At 32.1% G+C, this 17,292-nt stretch overlaps 2 long non-coding RNA genes across 3 annotated transcripts; one reads left to right on the top strand and one right to left on the bottom strand.

Moving 5' to 3' along the window:
• The first annotated feature begins 409 nt into the window (after positions 1-409).
• On the top strand, positions 410-4,639 carry LOC107850013. 2 transcript variants are annotated; one of them, XR_001668384.2, is made up of 3 exons: positions 410-691; positions 770-848; positions 4,294-4,639. It is a non-coding gene; the product is annotated as an uncharacterized LOC107850013 (long non-coding RNA). The 2 variants fall into 2 exon arrangements; XR_001668385.2 differs by lacking the exon at positions 4,294-4,639 and adding an exon at positions 3,436-3,782.
• A 4,826-nt stretch (positions 4,640-9,465) lies between these two features.
• On the bottom strand, positions 9,466-12,574 carry LOC107849626. The gene is made up of 3 exons (XR_001668221.2): positions 12,433-12,574; positions 10,159-10,276; positions 9,466-10,084 (listed from the first exon to the last, which is right to left on the bottom strand). It is a non-coding gene; the product is annotated as an uncharacterized LOC107849626 (long non-coding RNA).
• Positions 12,575-17,292: the final 4,718 nt, after the last annotated feature.

The raw sequence follows: 17,292 nt of genomic DNA, 5'->3' as shown, positions 1-17,292 counted from the left end.
ATTGAAATCAAAGTGGTCATAATTGCAGTAATTAGCCAATTGATTTTCTGTGTGGTCGAAATTTAATTAGGGCTATTTCTTAAAGTGACCAAAATAATTAAATCTCCACTCTTAATCTACCCATCTTAAACACAAAAACACCAGCCCATTTCCTTTAAATTCTACCCAACCCAGGCCTAAAAACTAACCCCATCCCAATGTTCTTTCCTCCCAAAACCAGCCCAGACCCAGCTGTATCCCTCTCTTTTTTCCTTAACAATCGAATATCAACAACAACAATACACATAACAAACATCATACAGTACCAACCCATTAAAAATCGGCCCTGATTTTTCTCTTTTTCCACTTATGTCCTTCTCATTTCGTATGACACCATGTGACCAGCACACAAATGTGTACCTTCAAAGTTCTAGAACCCGAGACGTGGTGTTTTTTAATTGCTTCACCATTTTCTCTTTCAAAATTTGGTATTAATTTGTACCAAATTCCACAACTCAGTCTTCTACTAAAAAAGAATTCAAAATCGTGCCCCATAGAAGTTTTCAAAATTATCCCTAATTTCTTCAACTCCCACATCGCTTGAAATCAGAATTCGGCCTCAAATTTGTTTCTATATATACCTCTACTGTTATCATCGAAAAGGAGGAGGGAATATTGAGCTGAGAGACAAATATACTAAATAACTCCAAAGGTAAGGGATTTTTGCTTAAAGAAAAGTGATTTCAGAGTCAAGAAATTCGATAAAACTCGTTTGAGCTCGAATTTCTAGGTAAAAATCTAATTTCATTTTGATGGTGGCAAAAATTTTCTAACGAAGCTCACAAGTCTGATTCGCTGCTCCGAAATAGGTAAACTTATTGTTCTTTTATTTCTTTGATGTAATTGGCACTCTGTGTATTTCTAGCTTTATTTGAAAATTTGATGTGAATTGGTTTTGTATGATTTGGGTAAATATGTGTTTTTGAAATAATTTTTCTTATTCTTCGAGTTTTGATTGAGTTTTGCATGTGGGATTTAATTCTTCACTTAAAATGTAAAAAACAAAAATAGTAACAGATTTATTTTTAGTAATTGAACTAGTTTTTGAGTATAATTCTCCGACAATCTTCTTGATTCATGGTACCAACAAGATCCATTGAAATATGTAAATATGATGTAGTTGAAATCAAAATTTGTATGATCTTGTTGAATTTGTTTACCATTTTCTCTTCTTTTATTTCTATTTTAGCATCGATTATTTTCTCATCGAATTTTTTGTCATAATTCGGTTTTTTCTTTTACTTTTAGAAGGTTATAAAAATTCTTGATACAACGAGTCTTCGTAGGTTGACTTTATTGTTTATAGTTGAGAAGATGTCTTAACAACATTCAGTCTTTGATACTAATGTTTTCTAATCCGCCTAGCTTCTTTGTTCGATCAAAATGCCTTTTTGTGATTGGTATAAAATGGGTAGATGAGGCCGATTTAGTCTAGGTATTAGTATGATTTTTGATCGTAATAGGAGTTAAGATCTTTAAAATTGTTTAGAATGGATGACATGCGTTCCCTGAAAATATTTGCTTCTTTTAAATTATGTAAACTACGAGTTGAGATCCATTTTGTCGTCACTTTGTGTACTTGTTTGGGTATCTATCTAGCCACAAGAATGGGTATCCCGTTCTCGTTTCCTCTGTGTTATAATTGTTTTGGGCTGTATTTTATTTGTTTTGGCTAAAATTTGTACGTGTGCTAAGATCAGCTAACTATTTTCATCCATCTGCTTGATAAAAAAATTTCAAAACTAATCCTAATTTCTCTTAATGATTTTCTTGTTATCTTTGCATTAACATGATCATCATGTCACTATTTGAAAAGGTTCGCAAATTCATAAGTGTTTAAAAAAATTGAATTCGTTTAAATCTTCCGTGATTTTTAGATTCATTGGATACTTCAGTAACACCCCGTATTTTGCATGTTCTAGTTCTATTCATATGGAACTTAGTATAGCCTTGTATATAGGTAATGGACTAGATTTATTACGTGAGTATTAATGGTGTAGATGGAATTCTAGATGTTGCCCGTATGTTTTAATGTGACGCGACCAAGTTAACATTGATACAACTATTTAAACTTGGGATCGTAAGCTAGCATTTGAATCTAAAATTTGAAGTGACCAAGTGTGTACAAGTTTTAAGTTAGATTAAAGGGATTAAGAACTGAAAATGGAGTAACTTGTTGAGGTGCTTGCTTGACTTAATTAAGCTAGTAGGTGAGTCACCTACTTGAGTTATATGATACAAGTTAATGGACCAAGTCCATGGATCAGATTAGGGACTTTATTAGTATACTTATTTGGGCTCAAATTAAGTAAAAGAAGACGGAAAATGGAGAAAAGGCCCAATGCTTAAGTCTGTCAAGGCCTAATTTAATTAATCCCAACTAAGAATTAAGCTAGTAGGTGCATCACCTACTTTGACCTTTTGAGCAGCTTGAACTTCTTAAGTAGGTGCATCACATACTTGGACCAATTTGACCAATTTTAAGGTCCAAAATACAGCTAAGGAGGTGGCGAAAATAGGGCCTTTATAAGGCTAAGTTGCTGGCTATTTTCCTTCATTTCTAAGTCACAAAAAGGATTATATTTCACAAATCCTCTCTACTTTCTTTAAAACAACAAGGAGCGGCCCTATTTTTCTTTCTAGGGTTCTTGAAGAAATTCCAACCATTGCAAGCCAAGGTAAGTGAAAACACTTAAGGTTTAGCATAAATCTCCCATAGAAGATTAGAAAAATATGCTATCCATGCTTAATTTTAAGTCCATGGAAGAATATAAAATAAGCTAACTGCTCGTTTTTTCTTTGTTATTAAGAGATCTCTTTTCTTTGGTTTAAAGTGTAAAGGAAAGTGAAAGTTAAAGTTCTTGAGAAGTTTAAATTAAAAGAATAAGTTGTAGAATTGAGGTTAGGTGACTGCTCCATTTTGTTCTCCTTATATATGAATTTGAGAGAGAATTATAAATGTGTTGTTATTGAACTCAAGAGATAATGAGTTCAATAATTGATTACTACAATAAAAGGGATTTGGAGCTATTTTGTAGACTATTTTGTGTGTATATGTAAGAGGATGCCATGTTGATGTTGGGGAAAGGTGTGATTAGTTCATATTAAAATATATAAAAAAGGTGTGGTGGTACACCACCGAGCTAATTGTTGTATATATTTATTACTCATTCTGTTTGTATACCATTTTGGAGGGAGTAATGAAGTCAAAGTTGTTTTGGGGGATCTTAAAAGAATCTGTATGTATATGGATATAATTGGGGGAGAAAAAGGTTAAAATAACACCCTCGATTGGCAAATTAAGGGCTTACTGCCTGGCTACTATTTTGGTGAAGTTAAGTAGCCCAAATGTGTCAGTTGCTTGCTAATATTAGTTTACCATATATTTTATTGTAGATAAGTAATCTAAAAGGCGGGAAGTCAAGTTGGATTAGTATCGGATTTGGACGACCAGGTATATAAGGCTACTCTATGTCGTATTCCTTGGCATGAAATCCGGTACTTTTAGTACAACATAAGTTTCTATAGATTTCCCATAGTAAATAGTACCTAATAGCAGCACATGATCTCCTATCTAGCTAACGACTTTATTCCCGCTCCTTAGTGTGTTAAAATACCTCACCACATGCTTATTATTGAGTTTACATTTTTACATTCACTAGCAAGTCTCAAGAGTTCTCATTTAAGTCAAATAAGACTCGTATTTTATTTTTAGCTCCTAAACATCTCATTCGTATACAATTTTCCCCATACCTCTTTGACATTGCATTAAGCATTTATTCATATGTCTCTTATTGGTAGATTATTATTTCAAGGTACCACAATGTTATGTTCACTAAGGTAACAATCTCAAAGGCTAAATAAACTAAGTAACGTAAATCTATAAAATGGGTGGCAGTTCTGGGGAATAAGCCTAGAATAGGCCGATCTCGATACCTTTATATGTGGGTGGAAGCTCAGGGGCAAAAGCCTAGCATGGGCCGATCCCGATTTGTCTATTTACCACTGATCAGTTGGTCATTTACATTATATGGCTTATAAATATTATGAAGTAAGAAGGGTAAAAATGAAGAAAAGAATGTAATGTACTCAGTACCACAAGTATATATAAAGGTGGTCTACTAGCACTATTTATGCACTTGTACCTGCTTTATATTGACCTTTTGTATCATGTGTAGTACATTCAGCCTTACATATTATGTACATATGTTCATACTTACGTCCCTCACGGGGGACCTATATTTTATGCTGCAGACACAGGTGCTTTAGCTCATACACCTCCCCAGTAGGAGTAGGGATATCCAGTGACTATTGGTGAGCTCCAGTTTGATTCGGGGCTTTCTGAGTTCATTTTATATATTTTGGTATTGTACAGTAGTTAAGAGTAAGGCAGAGGTTTATCCCAACCTTAACTAAGTGTCTATGTATCTTTTAGAGGATTTGTAGACTAATGTAAAGTTAAGCATGATAGTGTCTTATATTTTAGATGTTATGGCCCCAACAGCCAAGTCTGGTATATATAGTTTTGGGCTTATCATTTATTTCTCATCAATGCATTATATTTATGTATGGCAAAACCTTTGGTTATTATAGTTACATGCATGCGAAGTAAAAAGTTATGGATTGGTTCTTTCGGGCTTTCATGGCTATTGGTGTCTGTCCGCCCCAATAGGATTTGAAGCATGAAAAAAGTAGAATCAGAGCAGGTCTTCCTAGGGAGTCTACAAAGTTGTGTCTATGTAGAGTCTTGCTTATTGGTGTGTTGTGCACCACATTTATAAACAAGAGGCTATGGGACATTTAGGGGTTGTCTTTTTTTCTTCATATCTTAGATCGTGCAATAGAGCCCAAGTCTTAGGTGAAGTTATATTTAACTATTAAATCTATTTTTTCTCATTATAGTAAATATGCCGGTTACAAGAAGGAGTAAGAATACAGGTAAACGAGTAGATGTGAATGCCAGAGAAGGGACCAGTGAGTTACCACCTAGACAAGCTAATCAAAGTGAGGCTCAAGCTGAGTTTGTATCACAAACCTCTTCTACTCCTCCATCTCCAGAAGATCTAAGAAGGGGAAGAACAATATTCTTAGAACCACTTATTAATGTTATTGACCAAGATCTAAGGAATGTGGTGCAATTGTTGGCTCGTATAGTTGCTGGACAAGCTCAAGTACAAGCTATTTCAACTGCAGGTTCTAGTGGTGCAGATAGGATAGCTAGTCTACGGACGCAAGATTTTCTTAAATTGGATCCTCCCACATTCACCGAATCAGATCTTAATGAAGACCCACCGGACTTTATTGATCAAATCCGAAGGGCTCTACATGTCATGCATGTATCGGGTATAGAGACAGTTGAGCTAGCAGCATATAGATTCAAAGGGGAGGCTATATTTTGGTATGAAGACTGAAAATGATCTAGGGGTATCGATGCACCTTCAGCTACTTAGAAAGAGTTTAAAGAGGCATTTCTTGATCATTACCTTCCATTTGAGATTCAAGAGGCCTGTACAGATCAGTTCTTCAATCTTCGCCAAGGGAATATGAGTGTGAGAGAGTACAACCTCCGATTTAACTCTTTGGCTAGGTATGTTCCTAATGTAGTAGCTACTATGGATGAAAGAGTTCATCGATATGTGGATAGATTGGATCCATATCTAGTTAGAGATTGTACTATTGCTTCTTTGAACAAGTACATAGATATAGCAAGGATACAAGCTTTTGCACAAAAAATAGAGGATCAAAGGCAAAGAAGATGAACACAAGAATTGGAAAGAAGGTATTTCAAGAGGGCTAGATCTATAGGGCAGTTTATGGCATCCTAAGGAGAGTTTAGACCTCGATTTTCTACTAGACCACCAAGACCATCATTTTCTTACTCTGCAGCTAGTGTTCTACCATAGTTTCAAGGGTCCACAGGCAATTAGTTTAGGCAGATAAGTGAGAGTCAGAGTTCACCACCCGCGGGGTATCAAGAGCAAGGGAGTATAAACCAATTAAGACCTCATCGGTATTCATGTAAGCAATGTGGAAAGCTTCATTTAGGTACATGTCAGTTTGGGATAAATGCTGGCTTTTGGTGTGGTACGTCGGGGTATATGATGAGAGAATGCCCACAAAAGGGCATGGATGGTATGGCATGACCTACTAGATCAGTCATTCCATCATCATCATCGGTGCCTTCTTTAGGAAGGGGTGTATAGCCTATAGGTCGTAGTAGAGGTGCTAAAGGAGCAATTAGCTATAATGGAGTTCAGAATCGTACATATGCTCTAGCAGATTGACAAAATTTAGAAACTTCTCCAAATGTAGTTATAGGTACACTGTTCATCTTTGCACATAATGTGTATGCATTGATTGATCCGGGTTCTACATTATCTTATGTCACTTCATTGGTTACTGAAGAGTTCAAAAGAACACCGGAATTACTAGTTAAGCCATTTCAAGTGTCTACTCCGGTTGGTGAATCTATTATAGCTAGGAAAGTATATCAAAACTGTATGATAACTATTTGTGGTCGTGATACAATGGTTGACTTTATTGAGTTATAAATGGTAGATTTTGACGCTATAATGTGCATGGATTGGTTCTCTCGGGACATCACGGCTATAGGTGTCTGTCCGCCCCAATAGGATTTAAGGCTTGACAACTTCTTATGGAATATGTCTTGCCAATTATGATTGATAGCTCTACTGAGTTCTTGAGATATCTTAGAATGGAAATTCGTGTTACTTAGATTAGGACCCTTCTAAAAATTCTTACTGGCTTTGAATGCTTTGGTTTGGAAAGTTATTCAAATTACATTACTTATTCTTATCAAGTGTATTGTTTACATTCAGAGAGTGTATACTAATTTTCTTTTCTTTTGTTTAAACATGTGAAACTGATGTGCACGAGTTCATCATGAACTTATCCACGCATCTCCTTCATTGGATCAAGCCCATACCATTGCGAGTCCAATCTACCCGAAGACCCAAAATAGATTCAAAATTGAAAATCGGCTAAGAAAGGGAAGCTAGTATACAGGATTGAAGACAAAGGCAAAAAAAATTTTAAAAAATACACTAAAAGCTTATAAGAAATTGAGGGATAAAGCCAGACAGGTCCAAACGGGTTCAAACCTTATTTTTTTGAACCTTCACTATAAATTTAATTATTATTTATGTTGTATTTTTTTATTTACTTGTAATTCATATTCGAATATTTGTTTGTAATTAACTTTAAAATTTGGTTAAGCTGAAATAAATTTTTCTTTGAATTGCCATTTTTATTTTATCTTTATATATTTTTTTCTTTGTCATTTATCACATAATTTAATATCTTAGATCACTAAATTAACTTTGTTTATGCATGAACCTTTGAATATCCAAAATAATGGCATTTTATTTTATTAATGTGTTAAATTGATTTATTTAAGTTTAAAGAATTCTCATCGACATAAAAAATAAATATTCCTTACAAAATATCAAAACTCTTTTATAATTGGTCAAAATTTCAGAACTTGTTTACTTGCTTTCTTTTATTAAAACAAACTTTTCACTCGAATAAAATAAATGTCATATTTTGAAAATGAGCTTCAAGATTTTACAAAGTTAGTCATATTTTCAAATTATTCATTTTTGCAAATTAGTCAATGCGTCTTTTGGTCAACCATTCTTTCACGACCGCTGTGCCTTAAAAATCTTTTCAAGGTGTTACCTGAATGCTTACTCATATTCTCTAATTTTAAGAATTTATTTGTGTTTTTAAGTTGTTAAAATATTTTTAGCTTTTATTGATATTTTCTCAAAAAACTAAGTGACGACTCTGTAATTTCTTAAATTATTTTAAAATTTTCTTTAAAGGTTTTGAAATAATATGAAAGTCAAAATAATATTTTCCAGCCTTTGAAATCGAAAAGGGATAAAAGAGATATGATTGTACGTTCTTGGACATTTTGGAACTGTTTGTAACACAGCAGTATAATACTCCCTCCGTTTCAAAAAGAATGACCTACTTTGACTTGACATAAAGTTTAAGAAAATAAAGAAGACTTTTGAATCTTGTGGCTTTAAATTAAAGTTATGTTAAATGTACCAAAATGCCCTTTAATCTTGTGGTCCTAAATATGCCATGTGGAAAGTTGAAATTAAAGTATTGTAAAAAAAAAAATGGGTCATTATTTTTTAAACGGATTAAAAAGGAAAATAGATCATTCTTTTTTAAACGAAGGGCGTACTTTTGACTGTTGCAATACTTGTGGGGTGAACAGTTTTCAGTTAACTTAGTCATCTCTTAGACTGAACATACTTATACAACACTATTGTCCTATGATATGTTAAGGTTGTGTAATTGCCTAACTATTTTGTTTTGGTTAGAAACCTAACTATTATTATCGTCTACTCATCAACCAATTTTGTTGTCTATAATCACCTCAAAATGTCCAATATTTGTCTGCACAACTATTTGCTTTCCTCGGCTTACTACTCCCTTTCCTACCAAAACACAAACGCTAACAATTAACACATTATAACCGTGCAGATATTTTTTGCCAAATGTTTCAAAGAAGTTATAAAGAAGCCAAAATGCAGGATTAGATGCTACACCACCATTGCCATTATGTAAATAGCATACCATGTAATTTCAATCGTGCAGGTATTTTTTTGTCAAATATTGCAAAAAAGCTATAAAGAAGCCAAAATTAAGAGCAAAGATTGCCCCACCATTGCCATTATGTAAATAGCATCACTACTAAAAAAAACTGTAAAAAGAGATCTCATGAGGTCTTTCCACGGAAAAGAGACTTCAAAAGCGACCTCAATTGATAGTCTCTAGAACATAGGTCGCTTTTTGTAAGAGACTTCATGAGGTCGCTTGAAAGCAACCTCATGAGGTCACTAGGTTATTTTTTCAATTTTTCAGAAAGAGACCTCGTGAAGTATTAAACTATTTTTTATATTTATTATTATAATATTAAATGAGACCTCATAAGGTCTCTATTTGATTTTATTTTTTTAATTAAAAGACACCTCACGAGGTGATATTATTTCTTTACTTTATATCATAAACAGTTTACTTAAAATACAAGAACATATTTCAGTCTCTTGTTTGAGTGTCTAGAAAATGAAATTTCAAAAAAAAGACCTCATGAGGTCGCTTTTGTGGATTTTCTGAAAAATGAAAATGCAAAACAGCTACCTCATGAGGTCTCTTTTCTAAAGGAAAAGCTTTTATAGATATCTGTCGTCTTCATTCAATTCAATAATATATACAGTCTAATCAACTAACTTGAGCTCAAAGAGCTCCCATCAATCAATCAAACTATAAATATCAACTAACTCAAGCTCCAAGAGCTCCCCCAATCAATCAAACTACAACAAACACAAGTACTAAATATCATCCAATGAACACTAACGAAAATTAACTTTAAAGTACCTTGAAAATGAATGAAAAAAACATAAAAGACAAATTATTTATACAATACTATTGATTGGACTACTTCAAAGTTCTAATGCATTCAAACACAATTAATAATTCAAATAAATCATCATAAAGTACATAGTTTAAATTATCTAACACAGCACTCAACTTTAACAATGCGATGGTGCATTATCCACATTATAATCCTCATCATCTTCATCACTGCTAGACTCATCAGTCGAATCTCAGTATTGACCATATACTCCATTTGAAATAGGTTGAGACTGAGGAGGTCGGAGAGGGCGAACGACATCAACGAGAGGACAAGGAGGACCCCCCCTCCTGAAGCAAGTAATGCAACGAATTAGGCCTTCATTCCCGCATATTGTACATCCCTTTGCCTTTCCCTAGTCTACAAGGCCTTATCTTCATTAGATAGCTCAGCTATCTACTGCTTCAAAGTCAAAATCGTCTCTCTTGACTCCATCCTGAAAATTACCGAGGCCTTCTAAGCATACCCATACCTACTAGGACCACTAACCGCATCTAACCATATTCTCTTATTCTGCTCTTGACTAAGTGACAGGTCTTGATTATCGTCTGGCAGAGTCCGACGAAACTTCTATATGGATAGCAAAAATCGATCCTGAATTTAATAATAATAACATTAGAAGATAAATTTAGGATATAAGGTAATTACTACTTGAAATAGATGCTTACATAGGTCAGTTGACCTCGTGGCTCAACACAAACATTAGGATCTCCAGGATTTTTTTCTTCATTGTGTGTGTAGCCTTGAAAGACTCAGCCAGCGTTATCGGCATACCAAGCTCCTTTTCTGCAAATAAAATGAATTGAATTTTAATTGCTATTTAATAATGGTTATGAAACATCAAGTTTCTACTAGGTAGATAGATGTGGAAGATTAGAAAGGCACACACAAGAAATACAGTTATGACAAGTTATGAAAGACTATGACTTGTCTAATAAGGAATGGTGATACTTCAGAATCCCTGCTATAACAAATTACTTGGTGCAAAACACTTCAAATTTTCATACCAAAACTTGATGGACTGAAAAAAGAAAAGAAAAAAACTCCAAGACAACATAGGAAGCTCAGATTGGGTTCGCTGGCAAAGCTTGTATTCCAGGTAGATGCAGGCTACAAACTAGTATTGCAAACAAGAAGCTAACGAAGCAAAGCTATTAAAGAAAAGCTATTTTCGATAATGGATATGAGAATGGTGAAACTACATCAAACGCACCAGATCCTAAGTGGTGATATTCTATCCATTTGCTTACAAATAGATGCATGAGTGAGAAGGGTGCACACTGCCATACTGTTTTCTAATTAATTTTCTTTCATAAAAATGAGAGCTTGAGCATCAACAATAATATACATAACTTTCATATAACAACAAATAGTTGAATACAAAGTCACTCAAAGAAAAGTACATAGGTCCTTGATGCGAAGCTCTTATCTTTTTGCAGCATCAAATGAATTGTTGTAGGAAAAACCTAAGTTGCTTCGACTCTTCAAAAATATCGCCGCACTCGTGTCAAATCCTTCAAAAACACACTAATTTTGGAGGTGGATCTGACATGCATCCGTTGACAATTTTCAAGAATCCGAGCAACATAGAGGAAAATAATTGGTTCAACGGTCACACAGAATTAAGAAATCCATCAACTATAACATAAAATTGATCCTTTGCATCTAATGATATTCCAGAGATAAGTGATGCTTAATTGATACCTACAAATTTGTTTTTCGTAACTCTCTCTGGCATTAGGGATTCATAAAAAGGTAAGAGCTCAATAATCCCCAAAAGCAAAAATAATTCAACAATTTACTAGCATGATCCACATACATTACCAACAAAAAGAAAACCTACTCCAAGTCTCCAACACCATGATCCCAGCAGCATAGCACCTGATTGCACCACTCACCATCTTTCACACATGTCCTCGTTAATGAACCTCACCACTTAGAGACTCTTCCATAGTGCATAAACTGCCACAGCAGCCATCATAATAGCCACTAAAATCACAACAACTGCTCATGAGCAACCCACGTACCGAATAAACTTTTTCCAGAAAAGGAAAATAAAATAACCACCAAAGTGCTGCCAAGTGCCAACACCATCACGCAGCGGTCATATGCTACTTCTCGTCTACTGTAGACCACTACCTAATCCATCTAAAGCCATCACCAATATATCAAATATTATTTTCCTCTAATTACTTGTTATTATCACAAACCACCACTACAACATTCCTGCGCCATTGGAATACAACATCAACTGTTATACCCCTCCAAAAAAAGTTGATACTGGAAGAATTCCTTTTTGGGAAATACCAACGACAACTTACCTACTTACCTTGAGGACATCCTTACTTATCCCTACCAAACAATCCTAAGTCATTGCCTCAGCACCGTAATTATCTAAAAGTTATTGTTTTCAATATTGTGAAAATTATTCTCTCATGATATCTTTCCCCAAAACGAGAAAATGACTTCTATTACCTATGACCAAATGTCATTTTCATTAGCAAATATTCTAAATCTTACTCCATATTACTTGTTTCATAAATGTTCAACATTCACTCAACCTCTATTACTCGAAAATATCACTAAAATACTATTTGCATACCCTATCCATCACCTTATACAAGTTTGAAATATCACCTACTTCTATATCCAACAAAACACCAGCAAAAAATTATTCTTTACGAAAAATACTCTTCATTTAAAACATTATAAGTTTTACCAAGCATACCCAATTCACCTTAGCGCCTGGTATGTGGGATAAGAACAATAATCCCAAAATAAAATTCAGGATTAACTTTATCTCATATTTAGTTTGAGGTATTAGCTAACTTTGGAATTATTTTGTTTTACATTTTGAGGAAATTAAAGGAGACCCAAGAAATTCATAGATTCACATTCTATTCTATACAAAAATAAGAAAAAATCAAAGCTTGAAACCTTACATGAAATGAAAGAGCTGATGGGTTTATTAGGATTTGGGCGAGAGAGCTTTGAGAGAAAGGGTTGGATTTGAGCGGGAGTTTTGAGAGAGAGAGAGGCCGGTCGAATTTGAGATCAGGTCGAGAATAATAAGAATATTTTTTTTGTTTTCCATTTGGTGTTCAGTATCTTTATTGGAACCTACACTAATCCAAATCTATTAAGATGATAGTGCTCCCAACAAAGTTTTTTTTATACCCAGGTCAAACAAGAGATATTAAAAACAGTAAATAAAATATTTTTATTCCACACTTCATATAATAGTGATAACTAATTATTCTTAACAATTAATATTAATTTATTAAAATAATAGTGATCTCATGAGGTCGTAATGTTTCGAAAAAATTGATTCATTTTATATTTTATAATTTTTTAAATATAATTTTGATTATTTTGAGACTAACTTTTTCAGCATTTTATTTTCGATCTCTTGAAGTCTCTATTATTATGTGACAGGATTTTTTAAATCATTTACCAACTTTATGAGATCTCTTTATTTTAAAATAAATTTAAAAAATAAATTAAGGAAATAACCGACCTCACGAGGTCTCTTATTTTCGACCTACTTTTAAGGTCTCTTATTTTAGTTATCTTTTTATAATTTTTTAGTAGTGACCATGTAAACATCTATGTAAATAGTGTAGACACAAATGGTAAAACATACTTGGCAACCAAATAAATCATATGTTGTCTTTAGCTAGCAAAATCCTCCAACATTAACTCTGTGAAGCACAGGTCATCACTATCTAATTCTCCATAAAATTAGTTATAAGTAAGGATAACGATATTTCAACAATTTCAATAGACAGATTCCTTTTAGTTATACTAATTGATAATTTTTATAACAATATTGATGATGTTGAATTATGTTATTTGATAAAATGATATATTTATATTTTCGAAAAGAAGTTTTTCTACGATAATAATTATTTTTTATGTTGTCAATTTTTTGCAGCAAATATTATTTTGGCACATGAGGAGAAAAGAGAGTTTGGAATCTAGCAAAAGGACAATAATCAAAAGTTTGTAAACTGATAAAGACGTACTTTATTAATTTGTTAGATCATAATTAGGATTAACTCAAAGAGATAATGGAAAATATACAATGAAGAAGTATATATGAAAATGGAGTAATGTAGGGAAAAGAATGTGAGGAGACAGAGTCTTTTGAAAAATATATTTATAAATAAAACAATTTGTAGCTATAACTGTGGGATTATCCACCAATTTTGAAGCAAAATATAAAGTATTTATTATTTTAATCATGGTTATGATTTTAATTTGATTAATTAAATCATAACCATTAATTTTAATTTATGTCATATCTCTTATCTAACTTAAAACTTGGAGAAATGGAGACGATGAAAACGAAGATGAGTAGGATTCAAAATATTTTTGAAGAGTATATCAGGCTAAATATAAACGTTGTTAGATTCATGTTCTACCATTTTAATGGTGCAATATAAAAATATAAGATGAAATTAATGATATTAATGGATAACCAAAATTTATGGGGAATATTTTGTTCTTACCAAATTAATTTGAAGGGTAGTTTTTCAAAATTTATTGACCCACTTAACTATTATCTACTCCCTAAATAATTGAATTGTTGACTGTGACACAACCTTTAAGAAAAATCTTTTACGACATAAATTGTAGGTTATTTTCCACTGTTATCTTTTTAATTGTTCTTAAATTACTTTTATAGAAAATATGAAGTACTCAAAAACCTCATTTAGTGAAAGGGTAAAATTATTAAAAAATTCTGACATGTCTCTTGAAGAATGAACAATACATTTATTTTAAACATTGAAAAATAGCTCAACAATTTATTTATTTTGGAATAGAGGGAGTAATACTTTTTAGTGTAATATAATTATGAATTTTTGACCTTTAAAAATAAAAGAGGGCACAGATCTCTCATCTGGACCAAATCCATAAGCTTAATGCATCATTGTACCTTTAAACTTTGAGGTTCTAGTCAGTAATTAGCTCCTAAGTTCACCCGTTGAATTATCCTCTTATAACAAAATAATTTGGCATAACGTTTTCAACAAACATTGAGTACTTCCAACACATACATTACAAGCATGCAATTCAATTAGTAAGACTGTGGAAGTCATTTCTAAAACACTATGGCAAAATCATATAATTATACACAAACCCAAGCCCCATTTTTAGCTACTGTCCATAAAAAAAATAATAATCTGTATATAGTTTATTCAAACTACAATCAGGAGGTCCAATTGATGTAGAATCGATGTTCATAACTCTGATCAATCCCTTCAAGTTCTAAATTCTATGGTATGATTCAAGGAAAGTAATATTAAATTATATACACGTCAAGTAAAAATTTATCATATAGAATGAAAAGAGTTAATTAATTATCATATTTCAAATGTCATGTGACATCTTCTCAATTAACTTCTTTTATCTCGACACATTTCAAACTTTTTTCAATTAAATTCAGTTTAATGATCAATGCAAATAAGGGAGAATGTAGTATATTAAACCAGATTAACATGATATTTAAATCCAATTATAACTCAATCCAACAAATTCAAATTAATGTCGATGAAAACTTTCATGTACTTAGAAATAACATCAAATATCGTTTACATTTCTTTTTTTGACTAAGAAATAGTATGATCATTAAACACCAAAATAGTCTGTCAAGAAAAAAAAAAATCACTCTCACCATAAATTATCTTAGGATTAAAATGTCAGAATTTAAATAGAAATATGAAGAACTGACAAAAGATAAAGTGTATGATATATGTTGGAAGAACATTTGTCATGAACTATTGCCAGCAAATAAATAAATTGTGCTTCTATTCGAAATTTACCTTGCAAGAGACACGGCTGCACTTGAATGTAACTCATTTTGTTTTAGTATTTGAATAAGAGAATATTATGCATGAATGATAGAATTTGTATGGATTCTTTTATCTTCCATTAAAATGGGATATGAAAAGGTTTTATCCACTATTGGTAACGTCTATTCCAGCTTTTTATTACCCTCTTTAATTACATAGTACATAAATAATGATCATTAAGAGGTACTAACTGGTAGATTATTATGTAAATAATGATGGAAAAATATAAAAAAAAGATTGACAAAAAGGGATGAATAAGAATGTTAGTCATAGAGAGATATCACATGACCCCTCTATATCCAACTTTATTATAATATATAGATTTTTTTTTTTCATAAGCCAATATCAGGCATTAATTTTACATGCACAAACTCCAATAGCTTTAACCACTAGGAAGAATCCTAGACGTGTCTTGTTGATCACTTGAGTATGTTTTGGGATCATTACAAACACATTGCTGATCTTTACATATTACAATATGAGATCTACACACGGTCGGATCACAATCGAGAAAAGTCTTACACTTCTCTGCTTTCACTGCATCATCACATGAAAAGATCAATAAGGTGGCTAGAAAAAACAGAGTCAACAAATTCATTTTCATATTCATATTGTGTAAAAGGAAAGTTTTTTTTTGTGTGTGTGTGTTTGTATGTGTCTATGCGTAGGCCAAGGCCTATTTATTGTGTAAAGAGAGCATAACCCAATTTGAATTACTCCTTTTGCTTTATTTTGCTTGGCTTTCATATTATAAATAAATATTTCAATTTACTTTTTATTTTTGTAAATCAAAAGAGTTTTATTAATTTTTTTCATATCACCCTTGGTACTAAATCACTATATAAAATAGTACTCCCTCTGTCCATCTTTACTTGTTCATATTGCTAAAAAATAGATGTTAAATAATATTTGTCTAGTTTTAAATAATTTAATCATTTGTGTTCATTTTATTCTTAGTTATTAACTACAGTCATTATTACATAATACATTATTAAAATAATTGAATTTATATATTCAAAAAGTGATGTAGTAAAATTATTCCTTTTATTTATTATTTTTTTAGGGTGTGTCAAGTTAATAATATACAAGTAAAGATGGACAGATAGAGTAGTATTAGTTAAATTTAAAATTTCAAAACATCATTAATAAAGTTAATTTAGTAAAATATATCTCTTATTAAAACTTTCTTAAGGAACGTATCAAGTCAGAGATCAAATAAAATAAAACGAAAGGAGTATTACTATTACTCATTTCATCTCATATTATACTTGAGCCTTATATTAAAAATAAATATTTTGTTTATTTGTCAAATTTCAAAAATTAAGAGAGTGATATTATATTTTGCCCATACTATCCTTTACCTTTTGGACATGGCCACTCGCAGGGGCAATATCCTTCACATTAAATAATAACTAGAGTAATAACAGTAGTCAAATTTAAAATTTTAAAGTGTCATAATAAGATTAGTTTAGTAAAACGCTCCTACTAAAATTTTCTTAAGCATGCCAAATCAACGTGAGTCAGTTAATACGAAACAAGGGGTATCAAATAATTTGAACCAAATTAGTTGAAGATATTGATAATATTTTTCAATGCATTTTTTAAATTATTAAATTTATTATATTCAAAAAATAACAACAACAACAACAACAACAAACCCAGTGTATTCCCACTTAGTGGGGTCTGGGGGGGGTAAGATGTACGCAGTCCATACCTCTACCTCTGATGAGGTAGAAAGGCTGTTTCCGAAAGACCCCCGGCACATATATTTTTTTTTTTTTATATTCAAAAAATAATTTACTAAAATTTTTATTTTATATAAAATAGTGCTTCTTAAGAGATGTGTTAAGTCAATATCGAATATGTAAAAATTAACGAATGAATTAACTACTATTACAACTAAATGTCTCGAAACAGAGTTAGAAATACATTTTTCTTTTCTCTAGA

The sequence above is a fragment of the Capsicum annuum genome, chromosome 12 (genome assembly GCF_002878395.1).
Source record: "Capsicum annuum cultivar UCD-10X-F1 chromosome 12, UCD10Xv1.1, whole genome shotgun sequence".
NCBI lineage: Eukaryota > Viridiplantae > Streptophyta > Magnoliopsida > Solanales > Solanaceae > Capsicum > Capsicum annuum.
This window is presented reverse-complemented; position numbering and strand designations above follow the sequence as displayed.